This window comes from Hippopotamus amphibius, chromosome 6 (genome assembly GCF_030028045.1).
Source record: "Hippopotamus amphibius kiboko isolate mHipAmp2 chromosome 6, mHipAmp2.hap2, whole genome shotgun sequence".
Lineage (NCBI taxonomy): Eukaryota > Metazoa > Chordata > Mammalia > Artiodactyla > Hippopotamidae > Hippopotamus > Hippopotamus amphibius.
The window spans coordinates 115,281,407-115,295,619 of record NC_080191.1 but is presented as its reverse complement, the minus strand read 5'-3'; the positions used below and the strand labels follow the sequence as shown (position 1 = coordinate 115,295,619).

Here is a 14,213-nt window from a genome sequence, read left to right as displayed (position 1 = left end):
TGAAAAGGTAAAAAAAACAACCAATGAATAAAGAAGACTAAGATGAAACTGAGTTTTACTTCCATAAAAACATATAGCATTAGCTCATAAAACATATACAACCCATTCATGATAAAAAAAAAATTTTCCATGATTAAAAACCAGGAATGGAGGGGAATTTTCTCCACTTGATAAAGACCGTCTACAGAAACCATTCAGCTAACGTTATACTTAACGCTGGGAAACTTGACACTTTCCCACAAGATCAGGGACAAGGCAAGGATGTCCCTTCACACCACTCCTTTTCAATATCACACTGGATGTCCTTGTTAATGCAATAAGGCAAGAAAAGGAAATAAAAGGTACAGATCAGGAAAGAAGTCATAAAACTGTCTTTGTCCACAGATACATGATCATCTATGTAGAAAATCTGAAAGAATCAACCAAAAAAAATCTCCTGGAGTTAATAAGCAATTATATATATAGCAGGGTTCCAGGATATAAGGTTAATATATAGAAGTCTATCACTTTCCTATACGCCAACAAGAAACATGTGGAATTTAAATTAAAAACACAATATTGGGCTTCCTAAGTGGCGCAGTGGTTAAGAATCCGCCTGCCAATGCAGAGGACACGGGTTTGATCCCTGCTCCAGGATGATCCCACATGCTGCGGAGTAACTAAGCCCATGTGACAAAAAAAAAAACACAATATTATTTATTTTAATACCTAAAGAAATTACTTAAGTATAAATCTAACAAAATATGTACAAGGTCTATATGAGAAAAACTACAAAACTCTGATGAATGAAATAAAAAAATTACTAAATAAATGAAGAGATATTTCATGTTCACAGAAAGGAAGACTTAATACTGTCAAGATGTCAGTTCTTCCCAATATTATCTATGAATTCAATACAGTCCCAATCTAAATATCAGCAAGTTATTTATGGATCTCAACAAACTGATTCTAAAGTTTAAACAGAGAGGCAAAGACTCAGAATAGCCAATACAATATCAAAAGAGAAGAACAAAGTTGGCTGACTAATGTTACCTAACTTCAAGATTTATTATAAAGCTACAGTAATCAAGACTGTGTGGTATTGGCAAAAGAAGACAAACAGATTAATGGAACAGAATATAGAGCCCAGAAATAGACCCTTATAAACATAGTCAAGTGACCTTTGATAAAAGAGCAAAAGTAATACAATGGAGCAAAGGTAGTCTCTTCAGCAAATGGTGCTGAAATAACTAGACATTCACATGAAAAAATGAATCCAGACAAAGGCCTTACACTTGCCACAGAAATTAACTACAATGGATCATAGACCTAAATGTAAAATTGCAAAACTATAAAATTCTTAGAAGATAACATAGGAGGGACTTCCCTGGTGGTGCAGTGGTTAAGAATCCATCTGCCATTGCAGGGGACACTGGTTTGATCCCTGGTCCAGGAAGATTCCATATGCCACAGAGCTCCAGGAAGATCCCACATGCCACGGAGCAATTAAGCCGATGCACCACAACTATTGATCATGAGCTCTAGAGCTCCTGAGCCACAACTACTGAGCCCACGCACTGCAACTGTCGAAGCCCACATGCCTAGAGCCTGTGCTCTGCAACAAAAGAAGCAACTGCAATGAGAAGTCCATGCGTTGTAATGAAGAGTAGCGGCCGCTCACCACAACTAGAGAAAACCCATGCAAAGAACGAGGACCCAGTGCAGCCAAAAATAAATAAATAAATGAATAATAAATAAATCTTAAAAAAAAAAAGATAACATAGGAGAAAATGTAAATGACTTTGGGTATAGTGATACTGAGGTAGGAGACAGATGGGCCCCAGGGCTGAACAGCTGGTGTTTGTCAAGTGGAGTAAAACTGAAGCTTTGTTCTCACCCAGATACTCCAAGGACAAAGCTAGTGGCAGAAGCTGAGCTCTACTGAAACAAAGAGATAAGATGACCACTCCTGAGGTCAAGGAAAACTTCCCTGTCTGCACATGAGCAGGAAGGCTCTTTGGGGGGTCAAAAAGGGAGAGGGCACCACCCCACAGTAAGTGTGGACATACGCCCACAGGCCTCTGTGGTGGGATCCATCTTGGCAAAAAGTTGTGCACACATCTTGGGGAGGGTCCCTAGGACCAGTCAGGTGTGAGAAAAGAAACAAGATGATTGGCCAAAGCTAAACAAAGACCCGGAAGAACTGTCCTATGTAAGGGATTTAAATCACCTCTTTATTGTGCTCCTCATTAGGAAGGAAGCCCACACCCTTTCTCTCTGGGTGTGTACTCCTGCCTTGATTTTGATTTACTGTGCTCCTCAATTTCAGGACGACTGCACTCCTCTCTGAGTGTGTATTTCTGCCTTGCTTCTGTCTTAAATAAACTGCTTCTTTGTGTGCTTTCCCACATGATATGCTGTGTCTCTAATAATAAACTTAGTATCTGTTTTTACAGTTTTTGCCTCCTTCAAACATTCTTGCTTTCAATGGGGATAAGAAGCAAGACCACTCTGCTTCTAGCCTCTAGTTTCTGGTGGTCTAGTGCCTAGGATTCCTGGTTTTCATCCAGGCTACACAGGTTCAATTCCTGGGCAGGGAGCTAAGATCTTTCTTCAGCATCGCTCACTGCTGTCTCTCTGAGATCAATACCTTTGTAGATACAACTCCAAAGACGCAATCCCTGAAAGAAATAACTGATAAGCTGAAATTCATTAAAATTAAAAACTTTTGCTCTGTGAAAGACAATGTCAAGAGAATGAGAAGATAAGCCACAGCCTAGGAGAAAATATTTGCAAAAGACAAACCTGATAAAAGGACTGTTATACAAAATATAAAAAGAACTCTTAAAATTCAACAAGAAAAAAAACAACTCCATTAAAAAATGGGCCAAAGACTTGAATACAGATGGCAAATAAATATTACACATGAAAAGATGATCTATATCATATGTCATCAAGGAAATGCATATTAAAACAACAATTATACAAATATCAGAATGGCCAAAATCTGGACACTGATAATAGTAAATGCTGACGAGGATATGGAGTAATGGGAACTCTCATACATTGCTGGTGAGAATGCAAGATGTTACAGCCATCTTGGAAGACAGCTTGATGTTTTCTTACAAAACAACATATTCTTAACACACAATCCAGCAATTGTGCTTCTTGGCATTTACCCAAAGAAGCTGAAAATGTATGTCCACACGAAAACCTGCACATGGATGTTTAAAGCAGTTTTATTCATAATTGCCAAAACTTGGAAGCAACCAAGATTCAGTAGGTGTGTGGATAAATAAACTGTGGTATATCCAGACAATGGAATATTATTTAGTGCTAAAAATAAATAAGCTATCAAGCCATGAAAACACATGAAGGAATCTTAAACTCATATTACTAAGTGAAAGAAACCAGTCTAAAAAGGCTACATGCTGTCCGATTCCAACTATATGACATTCTGGAAAAGGAAAAACAATAAAGAAAATAAAAAGATCAGTGATTATGGGGAGGGTAGGCAGGGGAGTGATGAACAGACAGAACACAGAGGAAATTTATGGCAGTGAAAATAATCTGTATGATATTATAATGATGGATATGTCATTATACATTTATCCAAACCCAAATGTACAAGACCAAGAGTGAACCCTAAGGTAAACTAGGGCCTTTGGGTGGTTACTATGTGTCAATGTAGGTTCATCTTTAGTAATAAAGGTACCGTTCTGGTGAGTGATGTTAATAATGAGGGAGGCTACACAAGTGTGGAAGTACACAGGAAATCTCTGTACCTCCCCTCTCAATTTTGTTGTAAACCTGAAACTTCTCTAAAAAGAAATGGTCTTTAAATATATATATATATATAACTAAAATATTTTTATTTTATTAATATATATATTCATATTTATTTTACATATTTATGTCTATTATATATAAAATATATATCTTGAGGAAAAGGAGTAAGAAAAATTGAAAAAGAGGTTTTTTAAGGAAAAGAGATGTTGCCCACCTACTGAAAAGACAACTGCATTATTCCACCTACTTGTGCAGAAGTTTAACTATATTCATGAATCATCATACAGGAAAACTGGATTTATCTCCTATTTAAAACAAAGGAAAAAGGAACTATGATGCACTATTTTATCTCTTATGGAAGTGCACAAATTAAAATTTTTTAAAAGTCACTAAACCTCTTAAATTTCCATGTCAGATTTTCCTCTCTACCCACCCCAGAACATATCGCATGTAGTTAATTATTCTCACATTCTTTTCATGGAAAACACACATATTCCAGTGATTCAAATTGATCACAAAATGTTTAATTGTGGGAGGGAAGGAGGGGGGAGAAGGGAATAGTAGAATTTTGTTCCTTCAGGAAAAAGGTGCTTGGAGGGGAGGAAGGATTGGTTCTGTCATCAACTTTTGGACACTCCCTGGGCTAAAAGACAACTAAATATAACGCATCTCTAAGTTTCCTTATCTCCTGGGTTACATGCCAATGAAACCACTTTAGCAACTGTCTCATGGGCCTGCAGTACATAGTTCCTGTAGACCTAGATGACTTTTGGGCTATGTATCCCAGCTATACTGGTTCTTAGCTTCCAGCTTTCTAGTTTTCACAAGTTTTTTAATCCAGCATCCTGAAAGGTACTTCATTTTCACACTGAAGATAGACATAAATCATTTGTGTAAGTAAAACTTCCCTTATTCTAAATATTTTTAAAAGGTAAAGCACACAATTTTATTTTAGAAATTTAAATGGAAATGTCTCTGGAAAATCTATCTGCTGTGGATTTAAAGATTTTATTATGTATAATACAGGGCCAAAATCCTATACTGTGGTTACATAAAGTAGATGCTCAATAATGCCTATAACCCAGAGAGAGGGTGGGAGGACAAAGGCAAAGAGGCAGATAAGTAGTGTTTATATTTATTGCTATTGTGTTAATTATTTTCTGGGTTTTTTTTTAAGCCCTTTATTGGAATATAATTGCTTTACATTGTTGTGCCAGTTTTTGCTGTACAACAAAGTGAATCAGCTGCATCTGCACATATATCCCCATATCCCCTCCCTCCTGTGTCTGGTTGTTTTGTAGTTCTTCTCCATTCCTTTCTTCTTCTCATGGTCTCTTTCCTTGGGATTTGATGAGTTTCTTTAGTGTTATGTTTGGATTCCTCTGTCTTTATTTTTTGTGTATCTGTTACAGGTTTTTAGTTTGTGGTTACCATGAGGTTCATATATAACAACTTATTTTAACTTAATCGTTGCTTAAATTTGAGTGCATTTGAAAGCACTAAACTTTTACTCCCTATTTTATGTTTTTGATGGCATATTTTACATTTTTTTATGTTGTGTATCACCTAATTATTTTATTTTGTAATTTTTTATTGTAGTTAATTTACAATGTTACCGTCTGTTGTACACTAAAGTGATTCAGTTATACCTATACATAAGATATGTATATACATATATTGTTTCTCACATTCTTTTCCATTATAGTTTATTATGAGATGTAGTTCACTGTGAATGTAGTTCACTGTGATGTACAGTAGGTCCTTGTTTATTTTATACACAGTAGCTTGCAGCTGCCAATCTCAAACTCCTAATTTATCCCTCCCCTCAACCCTGCTTTCCCCTTTGGTAACAACAAGTTTGCTTTCCATGTCTGTGAGTCTGTTTCTGTTTTGTATACAAGTTCACTTGTGCCATATTTTAGATTCCACATATAAGTGATATGTGATATTTGTCCTCTGTCTGACTTACTTCACTTATTATGATAATCTCTAGGTCCATCCATGTTGCTGCAAATGACATGTTGCTGCAAATGGCATTATGTTATTTCATTGTATATATGTACCACATCTTCTTTATCCATTCATTTGCCAATGGACATTTAGGTTGCTTCTATGTCTTGTAAACAGTGCTGCTAAGAACATTGGGGGGCATGTATCTTTTCAAATTAGACTTATCTCCTGATATATGCCCAGGAGTAAGACAGCTGGGTCATATGGTAACTCTATTTTTAGTTTTTAAAGAAACCTCCATACTGATTTCTATAGTGGCTTCATCAGTTTACATTCCCACCAACAGTGTGGGGGAGTTCCCTTTTCTCCAGCATTTACTCTTTGTAGACTTTTTAATGATGGCTATTCTGACTGGTGTGAGCTAATACCTCATTGTAGTTTTGATTTGCATTTCTCTAATAATTAGCAATGTTGAGCATTTTTCATGTGCTTATTGGCCATATGTATGTCTTTGGAGAAATGTGTATTTATGTCATCAGCCCATTTTTTTTATTATGTTGTCTTTTTTGTTATTGAATTGTATGACCTGTTTCTATATTTTGGAAATTAAGGCCTTGTCAATTTCATTGTTTGCAAATATTTTTTCCCAGTCTGTAGTTTGTCTTTTCATTTTGTTTATGGTTTCCTTTGATGTGCAAAAGCTTCTAAGTTTGACTAGGTCCCATTTATTTTTTATTTTATCTATTGTCTTGGGAGGCTGACCTAAGAAAAATTGCTAAAATTTATGTCAGATAATGTTTTGCCTATGTTCTTCTCTAGGAGTTTTATATTTAAGTTTTTAAGCCATTTTGAGCTTATTTTTGTGTATGGTATGAGGGAGTACTCTAACTTTCATTGATTTACATGCAGCTGTACAGCTTTCCCAACACCAGTTGCTGAAGAGACTGTCTTTCCTCCACTGTATATTCTTGCCTCCTTTATTGAAGATTGACAGTGGGTGTGTGTTTATTTCTGGGCTCCCTATTCTGTTCCATTGATCCATATGTCTGGTTTTGTGTGTGTGTGTGTGTGTGTGTGTGTGTGTGTGTGTGTGTGTGTGTGTGTGTGTGTGTGTGTGTGTGTGTGCGCCAATACCATACTGTTTTTATTACTGTAGGTTTGTAGTATTGCCTGAAGTCTGAGAGGGTTATTCCTCCAGCTCTGTTCTTTTTCCTCAGGATTGCTTTGGTAATTCTGGGTCTTTTATGGTTCCATATATATTTTAGGATTACTTATTCTAGTTCTGTGAAAAATCGTGGGTAATTTGATAGGAAGAGCATTAAATCTGCAGATTGCTTTGGGTAGTATGGCCATTTTAATAATATTAATTCCTCCAATCCAGGAGCATGGAATATCTTTCCATTGCTTTGAATCATCTTTAATTTCCTTTATCAAACTTTTATAGTTCTCAGCAAGTAAGTTTTTCATTTCCTTGGTCAGGTTTATCCCTAAGTATTTTATTTTTTTGGATGTAATTTTAAAAGGGATTTTTTTTTTTTTACCTTCCCTTTCTGATGCTTCATTGTTAGTGTAAAGAAATGCATCAGATTTCTGTAAGTCAGTCTTGTATCTTGCTACCTTGTTTGATTTTTTTTTATCATTCTAGTAGTTTTTGTGTGGAGTCTTTAGGGTTTTCTATATATAGTATCATGTCATCTGCATATGACAATTTTATCTCTTCCCTTCCAATCTGAATACCTCTCATTTCTTTTTCTTGCCTGATTACTTTGACTAGGACTTCCAATGCTATGTTGAATAGAAGCGGTAACAATGGACATCCTTATCTTATTCCAGATTTTGGTGGGAAGGTTTTCAGCTTTTCACCACTGAGTATTATGTTGGCTGTGGGTGAATTTTATTGAATTTTATCAAATGCTTTTTCTGCATTTATTAAGATTATCACGTGGTTTTTTGTCTTCTCTTTTGTTGACAAGGTGTATGACATCGATTGATTTGCATATGTTGAGCCATCCTTGTGACCCTGGGATGAATCCCATATGGTTGAGGGGTATGGCCTTTTTTATGTGCTGTTGGATTCGGTTTGCTAATATTTTGTTGGGGATATTTGTGTCTATATTCATCAAAGATATTGGTCTGTAATTTTCTTTTTGGTACTGTCTTTGGTTTTGGTATCAGGGTGATGATGGCTTCAGAGAATGACTTTGGGAGTGTTCCCTCCTCTCAGTATTTTGGAAGAGTTTGAGAAGAATCGATGTAAGTTCTCCTTTGTATGTTTGGTAGAATTCTCCACTGGAGACATCCAGTCCTGGACTTTTGTTTGCAGGGTTTTGGGGGGGTTTGGGGTTTTTTTTTTATTACAGATTCTATTTCACTTTTAGTGACTGGTGTGTTCAAATTATCTATTCCTTCTTGATTCAGTTTTGGTGGGCTGTATGTTTCTAGAAACTTGTCCATTTCTTCTAGGTTGTCCAATATGTTATCATATAATTGTTCACAGTATTCTCTTACGGCTTTTTGCAGTACTGCTTGTTATTTCTCCTCCTTCATTCCTTATTATTATTTATTTGGATCCTCTCTCTTTTCTTCCTGGTGAGCCTGGCAAGAGGTCTAACAATTTGTTTACCCTTCCAGAAAACCAGCTCTTGGTTTTATTAACTTCCTATTGTTTTTTAATCTCTATTTTATTTATTTCCTCTCTGATCTCTATTATTTCCTTCCTTCTGCTGACTTTAGGTTTTGTTCTTTTTTAATTCTATTAGGTGGTAGGTTAGGTTGTTTATTTGAGATTTTTCTTGTTTTTTTGAGGAAAACCTGTATCACTATGAACTTCCCTCAAAGAACTGCTTTTGCTGCATCCCATGGATTTTGTATGGTTGTGTTTTCATTGTTATTTGTCTCAAGGTATTTTTTAATTACGTCTTTGATTTCATAATTGACCCAGTGTTTTTTTCAGTAGCATGTTGTTTAGTCTCCATGTAATTGTTTTTTTTTCCTTGTTTCACTTTCTGTGGCTGATTTCTAGTTTCATGCCGTTGTAGTGAGGAAAGATGCTTAAAATAATTTCTATCCTCTTAAATTTGTTGAGGCTTGTTTTATGTCCTAGTATGTGGTCTATCCTAGAGAATGTTACACATGCAATTGAAAAGAATGCATATTCTAGGGGTCTTGGGGGTTTTTTCTGGATAAAATGTCCTGAAAATGTCAATTAAGTCCAACTGTTTTATTGTGTCAATTAGGATTTCTGTTGCCTTACTGATTTTCTGTCTTGAAGACCTGTCCACTGATATGAGTGGGGTGTTAAAGTCTTCTATCCCCATCAGTTTCTCCCTTTCATGTCTGTTAGTATTTGTCTCATGTATTTAGGTGCTCCTATACTAGGTGCATATATGTTAATGAGTGTAATAACCTCTTCTTGTATTTATATTTTATCATTATACAGTGCCTTTATCTTTCTTTATGGCCTTTAAGTCTATTTTGTCTGATATGATTATTGCTACCTCTGCTTTATCATTTCCATTTGCATGAAATATTTTTTCCAACCTCTCACTTTCAATCTGTGTGTCATTCACCCTAAAGTGGGTCTTTTGTGGGCAGCATGCTGTAGGTTCTTATTATCAAATATGCCATTCTATGTCTTTTGACTGGAGTATTTAGTTCACTGACAGTCAAAGTAATTATTAATTGATATGTATTTATTGCCATTTTAAACATTATTTTCCAGTTGATTTTGTATTTCTTCTTTGTTCTCTTTTTGTGGTTTGATGGTTTTCTTTTGTATTATGTTTGAGTTCTCTTCTGTTTGTTTTTTGTGAATCTACTGTATGCTTCTGATTTGTTGTTACCCGTTTTTCAAGTATGTTAACCCGTTACCATATCTACTTGCTTTAGACTGATAGTCATATAGGCTCGAACATTCATTCTTAAAACAAAACAATGCAAAAGAAAACCTACATTTTCTTACTCCCCTCCCCAACATCTTATGATTCTGATGTCCTCTTTTACATCTTCATGTTTATCCTTTTGCTGTCCACTATAGTTATCATCGCTTTCACACACAAAATATTTTTAGTCTATGTACTGGCTTAAATATTTACTTTCCAATTGTGATTTTTTTCTTTCCTACAGATTCTTGCTTCTTTTTTATTTGGGAAATCTTCAGCCGTAATTTTTTCAAATAAACTTTCAATCCCCTTTTCTCTATCCTTTCCTTCTGGGACCTGTTTTATGCATAGATTAGGATGCTTTATATTATCCCAGAGGTCTCATATATTGCTTCCAGTTTTTTTCATTTGTCTTTCTGTCTGCTGTTCTGATTGAGTGATTTCCATTATTCTACCTTCCAGATCACTTATTCATTCTTCTGCATTATTTAGTTTGCTATCTATTGCCTTTAGTTCAGCTTTCATTTCACCAAATGAGTTTTCTAATTTTAATTGGCTCTTTATATTTTCTAGACCCTTGTTACAATGTTACTGATAGCTTCTACTGATAGCTTTTCTTAATTCCTTCAGTATTTTCATTACTGTCTTTTTGAACGCAGGGTCTGGTAGACTAGAAAGGTCTGTTTCATTGTTTATTCCTTCAGGGGATTTCTCTTGTTCTTTTCATTGGGAGTGGTTCCTCTGCTTCTTCATTATACTTACATTTCTCTGACTATAAATTTAGGAGAAACAGTTATCTACTGTGGTCTTGATGGGCTGTTTTTATGTGGGAGCATCCCTGTGTGGCCTGTGACGGTCTAATATTTTTGGTGTGAGGACTTTTCTTAGTGCGGATACCTGCCATATCTTTCCTCAGGGTGTGCTGGCTGTTATCCCCTTAATAAAGGGTGTGATTGGTGTTGTGGTGACCAGTGTCTGAACTGGATGTTGAATGAGGCCTCCTCTTTGCTCTGTGGTTCTCAAAGCCCTGTCAGGAGCAGGGTCTGCTCCCCAGTTTTTGAAATAGAAGCCCATGAATCTGTTTGTGAGCTGTGGTGTGGGGTAGGCGGGACTGCAGCACTTCCACTGGGAGAGGAGTCACTGAGTATTCCTCCACAGGCGCTGTCCACCAGGAAGTATGCTCTGTGGTGTTGTCTGTCACCTGTTGTGCATGCTCACAAAGTACACTGTTGTTGGCACTGCCTTCAGCTCCACCTCAGCTGTGGGAATGCAGAACTGGATGTCCCTCAGGCACTGTGCTCACAAAGTCACCAGCACAGGTCCCCTGGCACAGATCTATCAATCCTTATATCAGGCATTGGGATCCACCATAGTCATGAGTAGTCACACCTGGACCCACCATGGGAGCTACAGTATCAGTGCAGACCTTAGCTCTGGATCCATGTGTGCCTGCCCACAAAGACTACAGCTGCTAACTCCAGACATGCCCCAACGACAGGAGCACCAGTAACCTACTCAATGCACTGCTAGCAGTGAGCTTACAAAGGTACCCCAGGCATAAATCCACTGAAGTTGCAAAGTTGCCAGACATGGCTGAGATTTCAGCCCTGCTTCCAAAGTCATGTGGACCCTGGGGATTTGCTGAGATTTCAGCCCCACTTCCATGTGTGGGCAACCCTCCTGCACTTGCACACTCCCAGAGCTCACAGAGGCAGAGCCACACCCACTGTGAACATGCCAAGAATGAGGTTCCTATTGTGGGGCCGCACTTCTCCTTTTGCACGCATCTTAACCATGGGGCTTCTATGGTGGACCTGGGCTCCGTTCTGTGCACACTCCCAGTAGTGGCCTGGCCCACACTCCAGGCCCTTCAGGCTGTCTCCATGCAGCCAACCTCAGTTCTCTCCCTAGGTTTGTCCTCTGAAGGCTGAGTTTCAGCACCCAACCCCCATGTGCACCATCAGATATGTGTCTCTGGCAGGAGAGTGTAACAAGGTGGGCAGGATCATCTGTGTTGGTCTCTCTGTTCTGCCTGCCACAAGCCAGCTGCTGTACTCTCCTCTGATCCTTTGAAGCTCCCTTTCTGTCCTGGCTGATCTCTCAGCCAATGAATGGGAGCTCCCAGGGTGAGAGAACTTTTCCTCTTTCACAGCTTCCTCTCAGGGGCATAGGTCCCATCCAGACTCTTCCCCGTGCCCCACCCTCCCACCCTGCCTTCATCCTACCCACTTACATGGTGATCTTTCTTGCAACTTTGGTTGTATGAGATCTTCTGTTACCATTCAGTAGGTATTCTGTGAGAATTTTTCCACATGTAGATATATTTTTGATGTATTTATGGGAGGAGGTGAGCTTCATGTCCTTCTATTCTGCCATCTTGACCTCTCTGTCCTAAGTATTTTAGATATAGATACTTTTACTACTTCTGTCTTCTAACAGTCATACTAGCTTTATAGGTGGTTGACCCACTACAATTATTATATGTTTGCCTTTACCAGTGAGTTTTTTTCTTTCATAATTTTCTTGTTCCTAGAAATTGGTTCTTCTTTTCCATTTACAGGAGTCCCTTTAACATTTCTTTTAAGGCTAGTTTAGTGGCAATGAACTCCTTTAGCTTTTGCTCTTTAGAAAATTCTTTATATCTTCTTCAATTCTGAATGATAACCTTGCCAGTTAGAGTTCTCTTGGTTGTAAGTTTTTTTCTTTCAGCACTTTGAATACATCATGCCAGTCCCCTTCTGGCCTGTACAGTTTCTGCTGAAAACTCAGCTGACAGCCTTATGGAGATTCCTTTTTACCCAACTAATTTCTCTCTGTCCCTCTGTGTGTGTGTGCGTGTTGATGCTTTTAAGATTCTCTTTATTTTTAACTTTTAACCTTTAATTATATTGTATCTTTATGTGGGCCTCTTTGGGTTCATCTTGTTTGGAACTCTTTCTGTGCTTCCTGGACTTACATGCCTGTTTCCTTCATCAGGTTATGTAACTTTTCAGCCATTATTTCTTCAAATAAGTTTTCTGTCCCTTTCTCTCTCTCTTCTCCTTCCAGGATCCCTATAATGCCAATGATAGTAAGCTTGATGTTATCTCAGGGGTCCCTTAAACTATCCTCATTTTTCAAAATTCTTTGTTGTTTTTGCTGTTTTGATTGGGTAATTTCTACTACCATGTCTTCTAAATTGCTGATCCATTCTTTTACATCCTCTAATCTGCTGTTGATTCCCTCTAGTGCATTTTTCATTTCAGTTATTGTATTCTTCAGTTCTGATTGGATCTTTATTATATTTTCTATCACTTTGAGTTCTGAGTTCATCAATTCTTGTCCCAAGTTTGGAGAATCTTTATGACTATTACTTCAAACTCTTTATCTGGTAAATTGCTTATCTCTGCTTTATACAGTTTTGTTTTGTTTCCTGAGGTTTGATCTTAGCTTTCATTTGGAAGATATTCCTTTGTCTCCTCATTTTGCCTAACTCTCTGTGTTTGTTTCTATGTATGAGATATATCAGCTACAGCTACAGCTTCAGCCAAGTGCTCCAGGGGTATCCCCTGTGTGGGTGGGTGTGCCCTCCTGTTTTGGTTGGGCCACAATTACTGCAGGCACAGTGGTGGCATATAGCTGGCTGTAAAGCCTGGCCATGACTGCTGTGGGCAGGCATAGCCTATCTTTAATTGATTCAGTATTTCAATCATATACAAATACACTGTTTTTAAGCAGAGTGAAAATTACATAATCATTGCAAGAACAAATTCTAAATTTTCATTAACTAGAATGACTACACTAGGCCAATAGAGCAGTCACTAGCCACAGGTAGTCACTGAGCACCTGAATTGTGGCTAGTCCAAATTTAGATGTACTCACAGTGTAAAATACGCACTGGATTTCAAAGACTTAATTTTTTTTAAAATGTGAATGTTGTAATGATAATATTTTTGACAAACTGAGATAAAGAGAATACAGTAAAACCTTGGTTTGCGAGCATAATTCATTCTGGAAAGATGCTTGTAATCCAAAGCAATTGCATATCAAAGCAAATTTCCCCATAAGAAATAATGGAAATTCAGATTATTTGTTCCACAACCCAAAAATATTCATACAAAAATAATTACAATACTGTAATATAATACAAAATAAAAAAGAAAATACAAAATATAAAGAAAAATAAACAAATTAACCTGCACTTACCTTTTAAAACCTTCATGGCTGGTGTGAGGGAGACAAGAGAAAGGAGGGTTATTGTGTAGGTTGAATTTCACTATCACTAACGGAATCACTGCTACGTATTGGCTCAATGGAATTTTCTTCTTTTCGTGCAACTTTAACAAGGAACCTATCCAATGACACTTGCTTTTGCCTCCTTTTGAGGATTTCGCGGAAATGCGACAGTGCATTGTTGTTAAACAGATTCATCGCTCGCACTGCTACAGCCTTATTCTGGTGGTGCTTTTCTACAAAATTTTGCACTGTTTCCCACATTTTACACATCTCCCTAATGTCATTTGAAGTGAGGGCTTCCTCTGCCTTTTTCTCCTCCTCTTCCGCAGACGAGATCTCCTCCATAACCTCTTGCTGTTGCTCGCAATGTAGATCCATCAGTTAATCGGTGGTCAGCTC

The 14,213-nt window shown here is 37.4% G+C and overlaps 1 protein-coding gene across 12 annotated transcripts in view; it reads right to left on the bottom strand.

The window, feature by feature from the left end:
• The window catches only part of CEP63 (centrosomal protein 63), a 66,737-nt gene that overhangs the window by 14,863 nt on the left and 37,661 nt on the right, over positions 1-14,213 (bottom strand). The gene's annotated exons all lie outside the window — the stretch shown is intronic.